This window comes from Girardinichthys multiradiatus, chromosome 23 (genome assembly GCF_021462225.1).
Source record: "Girardinichthys multiradiatus isolate DD_20200921_A chromosome 23, DD_fGirMul_XY1, whole genome shotgun sequence".
Lineage (NCBI taxonomy): Eukaryota > Metazoa > Chordata > Actinopteri > Cyprinodontiformes > Goodeidae > Girardinichthys > Girardinichthys multiradiatus.
Genome location: NC_061815.1, coordinates 32789821 through 32794969, shown reverse-complemented (window position 1 = coordinate 32794969; position 5149 = coordinate 32789821). Strand labels below are relative to the sequence as shown.

Below are 5149 nucleotides of genomic sequence, written 5' to 3'. Positions count from 1 at the left end.
AACACTTGCTTTCCTAAAGCTATTGCCGTTGTTGTTCCACTCTGGCATCTAACAGAGCAACATGCACCAGAGCAGCAAATTGTCAAAACTCCTGCTTTTATAGAGTTGGCCATACTGAATCCCTCATGATGCATTATGTATTAACTTTTTTTTTTTTTTTTTAACAAACTGCCTCTCCAAGAATTTTTTTATTGTTTAATGCCTTGTTACTTATAACTCAAGTGGGAAAAGGTAACAGTGTCAGTGCTGCATAAGGAACAATGATGTTTTAGATGTGAAAGTAACATAAAGCCATCTCTTTCTCTGCAGCAGAATCCTAACCAGTGGAAGCATTTAAATGAGACAATTAAACAGTAAAGCTCACTCATTTGTGAGGCGCCCACAGGCGACAACAATTCAATTAAACTAAACAGCCAGATGCATGGCAGCCCTGTGTTTCTGGCACAGGGTTAGCTCTATGATTTAGAGACGTCCTGCCTGACTGGACCCGCCTCTGGGGCCAGGCTTTAAGACCCCAATGTCCGCTACATTACATAATGGACCCGGCCATGGGGAAAGCACCATTTTCATCACCGAGGCAACAGGTGAATTTCAACAATACTCATTTGAGAGGCTCACAGATTTTTCTGGAATACAATGCTTCCTCCTGCTGCCAAGCATTTATGTTAATGCTTCATTTAGAGGAAGAATGGCGGATTAGTGCAGCAACATAGCTGGATGAGCTCCACATTCTTGCTGCTGCTGGAGGAGCCCAGAGGAGTCGTTGCTAAATGATGGCCCAGGGCCGAACCAATGTATGAGGAGTGGAACATGGTCTCAGGGTCTTTAAAATATTTTGGGATATTTTTATCTTTCAGTTAACATCAACTTTTTACATACCAAGTACCTCCTCAAGTTTCTCCTCTGAGTTTTGAGTCAGTCTCTTTTTTTAAAACAATTTTAATTGAAAAAGACACAGAAATAAATTTCTGAACAAATAGGCTGTTCCCAGAGTGCTGTTTCAAGGCACCTCAGTGGGAAGTCTGTGGGAAGGAAAAAGTGTGGCAGAAAACGCTGCACAACGAGAAGAGGTGACCGGACCCTGAGGAAGATTGTGGAGAAGTGCCAATTCCAGACCCTGGGGGACCTGCGGAAGCAGTGGACTGAGTCTGGAGTAGAAATATCCAGAGCCACCGTGCACAGGCGTGTGCAGGAAATGGGCTACAGGTGCCGCATTCCCCAGGTCAAGCCACTTTTGAACCAGAAACAGCGGCAGAAGCGCCTGACCTGGGCTACAGAGAAGCAGCACTGGACTGTTGCTCAGTGGTCCAAAGTACTTTTTTCGGATGAAAGCAAATTCTGCATGTCATTCGGAAATCAAGGTGCCAGAGTCTGGAGGAAGACTGGGGAGAAGGAAATGCCAAAATGCCAGAAGTCCAGTGTCAAGTACCCACAGTCAGTGGTGGTCTGGGGTGCCGTGTCAGCTGCTGGTGTTGGTCCACTGTGTTTTATCAAGGGCAGGGTCAATGCAGCTAGCTATCAGGAGATTTTGGAGCACTTCATGCTTCCATCTGCTGAAAAGCTTTATGGAGATGAAGATTTCATTTTTCAGCACGACCTGGCACCTGCTCACAGTGCCAAAACCACTGGTAAATGGTTTACTGACCATGGTATCACTGTGCTCAATTGGCCTGCCAACTCTCCTGACCTGAACCCCATAGAGAATCTGTGGGATATTGTGAAGAGAATGTTGAGAGACTCAAGACCCAACACTCTGGATGAGCTAAAGGCCGCTATCGAAGCATCCTGGGCCTCCATAAGACCTCAGCAGTGCCACAGGCTGATTGCCTCCATGCCACGCCGCATTGAAGCAGTCATTTCTGCAAAAGGATTCCCGACCTAGTATTGAGTGCATAACTGTACATAATTATTTGAAGGTTGACGTTTTTTGTATTAAAAACACTTTTCTTTTATTGGTCGGATGAAATATGCTAATTTTGTGAGATAGGAATTTTGGGTTTTCATGAGCTGTATGCCAAAATCATCCGTATTAAGACAATAAAAGACCTGAAATATTTCAGTTAGTGTGCAATGAATCTAAAATATATGAATGTTAAATTTTCATCATGACATTATGGAAAATAATTAACTTTATCACAATATGCTAATATTTTGAGAAGGACCTGTATAGCAACTAAGAGCATCTCCAGTTGTTAATTCTATTTGGATGCTGGTTGTGACTCATGCATAGCAATAAAAAAGCTTTTAATCGGGCTTCCAGATGACCATGTTTATCTGGAAGATGTGCTCTTGGACAATTGCCAGCAAACCTCATTCATTCCCTGATGCCTTTGTTCTAGTGTCAATTGAAATGCTGCCCCATGCTAGGCTATGCTGGATTGGTGTGTGTGTGGGGATCACTAAATGAGGCTTGTACTTTCATTGATCCATCATCATTCCCACAGAATAAACACTCCACCCTCCAGGTGTGAGCATCTCCTGATTGGGTTAAAAAGGCTACCAATTAATAAGTTTGTGAGTTTATATTTGACTGTCCCATTCTATTTCCTGGAAGTGTCCTCCCCCTGAATCAATTTTTAAAACAGTTGAGCTCATCTGGGATAGCTGGTATCCTACATGATCAAATGTAAAAGTGCAAGTCTGTATTTCTCAGATATGTCTCCTTTGTTTGAACAATCCTAGAACAAAATTAGATTGTTCTTCATAAAGACACACAGAACCTCCAGACATTTTACTGGTCCATCCATTTTTGAAATGTTTTTACTTTCTTCATGTAATGTTCGATTCAGGATGCTGCATCTGTGGATATTTCTATAGGGAATGTCCTTATATTAAAAATGTGCCAATTGACAACTTTTACAGAGTTGTCATATTCATGTCTTGCTGCTATTTCTCTAAACACGCTTGTAAAATGTTGTTTTCTGTATAAAAGAAGAAATCGATGCAATCAAAGACTCATCTAGAATTTGATGGTACTTAAGAAAAAAATCAGTAAACATGCCTTACCAGTTTTTCTGGATCAGTTTAATGAATTAGTTAATTCTGTTTAATTTAGCGTATATCGCACAACAAATGTCATTCAAAGGCATTTTACAAAACAAACAAGTCCAATTATTATCCAGAGATATACAATCAGATCAAGCCAATGTTTGACAGCTTTGATTTGTATTCATAAATCCCAAACTGATTGTGTTGTATCCTCTGAGCTGAAGCTTTTGGTTTGGGTTGTGTCTTTCTTTCTCTCTCCTGCAGGGCGTGACCGGCAGGTGCTGTTCCACAGCTGCAGGTTATCAGAGGTAATCAGGAGGAGCATGAAGGTTTGCAGAGTCCTCGAGGCTGATGTCAGATTGGTTTTGTTCACCAGTTTTGTAATCTGAGCTATCATCTCTAGTACTTTGTCTCAAAACTATTTTCTAATAGTTCTCTCTCCTGCAGACATTGCCTCTCATCTTGACCCGAGTGCCTACACTAATCTCCTCACATGTCCTCCTCTGCACTCCAGACGTCACCCCCTATGTGCCTCAGTGTACCAGCTTGCTGCATCTCTAGTTGCCATCCTGTTGCCTGCTGCTTCTCTGATTACTCACTTGTTGCCTGCTGCTGGAACTACCTCTGATGTCACTCACTCACCTACCAGTCTGCCCTCCTGCACTCATCAGTAAACACGAAACATCAGCCATTACCAACCCTCAACCCATCATCCTCCGATGACCTCCTCAGGTGGTCGTATCACCTTCTCCAGCCGGTTTCCTCTCGTCAGAAACAGTAAGGCATGAAACAACATCCAAAACCTAATTCCTTCACAACCTTACTTTGGCCTCCGGTGTTAACTCCATTCTGCCTTCCTCAGTGCTCCTTCTTGAGGCCCGTGTGGGATCCACTTCGAAACTGTTTGTTTGCCTGTATAATAAACCTGATTTGACTTTCTACATTGTCCGTATTTGCTGTTTCCACCAGAGTCACTAACAAACCCAATATGACAGATCCTAGATATAATACAATGCAGTGAAATTCATTTTATTATGCCAATTGGTATTTGTAAGGTCTGCGGTGCCTGTCGTGGCAGCAATCCCAGAACCCGGTGGTGGACACTGGCAGTAAGGGATGTTGTTAAGCTGAAGAAGGAGTCCTATCGGCTGTGGTTGGCTTGTGGGACTCCTGAGGCGGCTGACGGGTACCGTGAGGCCAAGCGTGCTGCGGCCCGGGCTGTGGCAGAGGCAAAAACTCGGGCCTGGGAAGAGTTCGGTGAGGCCATGGAGAAGGACTACCGGTTGGCCTCGAAGCGATTCTGGCAAACCGTCCGGCGCCTCAGGAGGGGGAAGCAGTGCTTTGCCAACACTGTTTATAGTGGGGGCAGGAGACTGCTGACCTCGACTGAGGACATTATCGGGCGGTGGAAGGAGTACTTCGAGGATCTCCTCAATCCTGCCATCACGCATTCCGTGGTGGAAACAGAGGCTGGGGACTCGGGGTTGGACTCTTTCATCACCCAGGCTGAAGTCACCGAGGTGGTTAAAAAGCTCCGCGGTGGCAAGGCTTCGGGGGTGGATGAGATCAGCCCTGAGTACCTCAAGTCTCTGGATGTTGTAGGGCTGTCATGGTTGACACGCCTCTTCAACATTGCGTGGCGGTCGGGGACAGTGCCTCTGGACTGGCAGACTGGGGTGGTGGTCCCCCTTTATAAGAAGGGGGACCGGAGGGTGTGTTCCGACTACAGGGGGATCACACTCCTCAGCCTCCCTGGTAAGGCCTACGCCAGGGTATTGGAGAGGAGAGACCGACCGATAGTCGAACCTCGGCTTCGGGAGGAACAGTGTGGTTTTCGTCCCAGCCGTGGAACACTGGACCAGCTCTATACCCTCTACAGGGTGCTCGAGGGTTCATGGGAGTTTGCCCAACCGGTTCACATGTGTTTTGTGGACCTGGAGAAGGCATTCGACTGTGTCCCCCGTGATGCCCTGTGGGGGGTTCTCCAGGAGTATGGAATCGGGGGCCCTTTATTAGAGGCCATCCGGTCCCTGTACGAGCGGAGCAGGAGTTTGGTCCGCATTGCCGGCACTAAGTCGGACCTGTTCCCAGTGCATGTTGGACTCCGGCAGGGCTGCCCTTTGTCGCCGGTCCTGTTCATAAATTTTATGGACAGGATTTC

General features: G+C 45.9%; 1 long non-coding RNA gene across 1 annotated transcript; it reads left to right on the top strand.

Moving 5' to 3' along the window:
- Nucleotides 1-3294: 3294 nt before the first annotated feature.
- Nucleotides 3295-3927, top strand: LOC124859827. Its single transcript, XR_007036200.1, has 2 exons — nt 3295-3765; nt 3851-3927. It is a non-coding gene; the product is annotated as an uncharacterized LOC124859827 (long non-coding RNA).
- The last annotated feature ends 1222 nt before the right edge of the window (nt 3928-5149 follow it).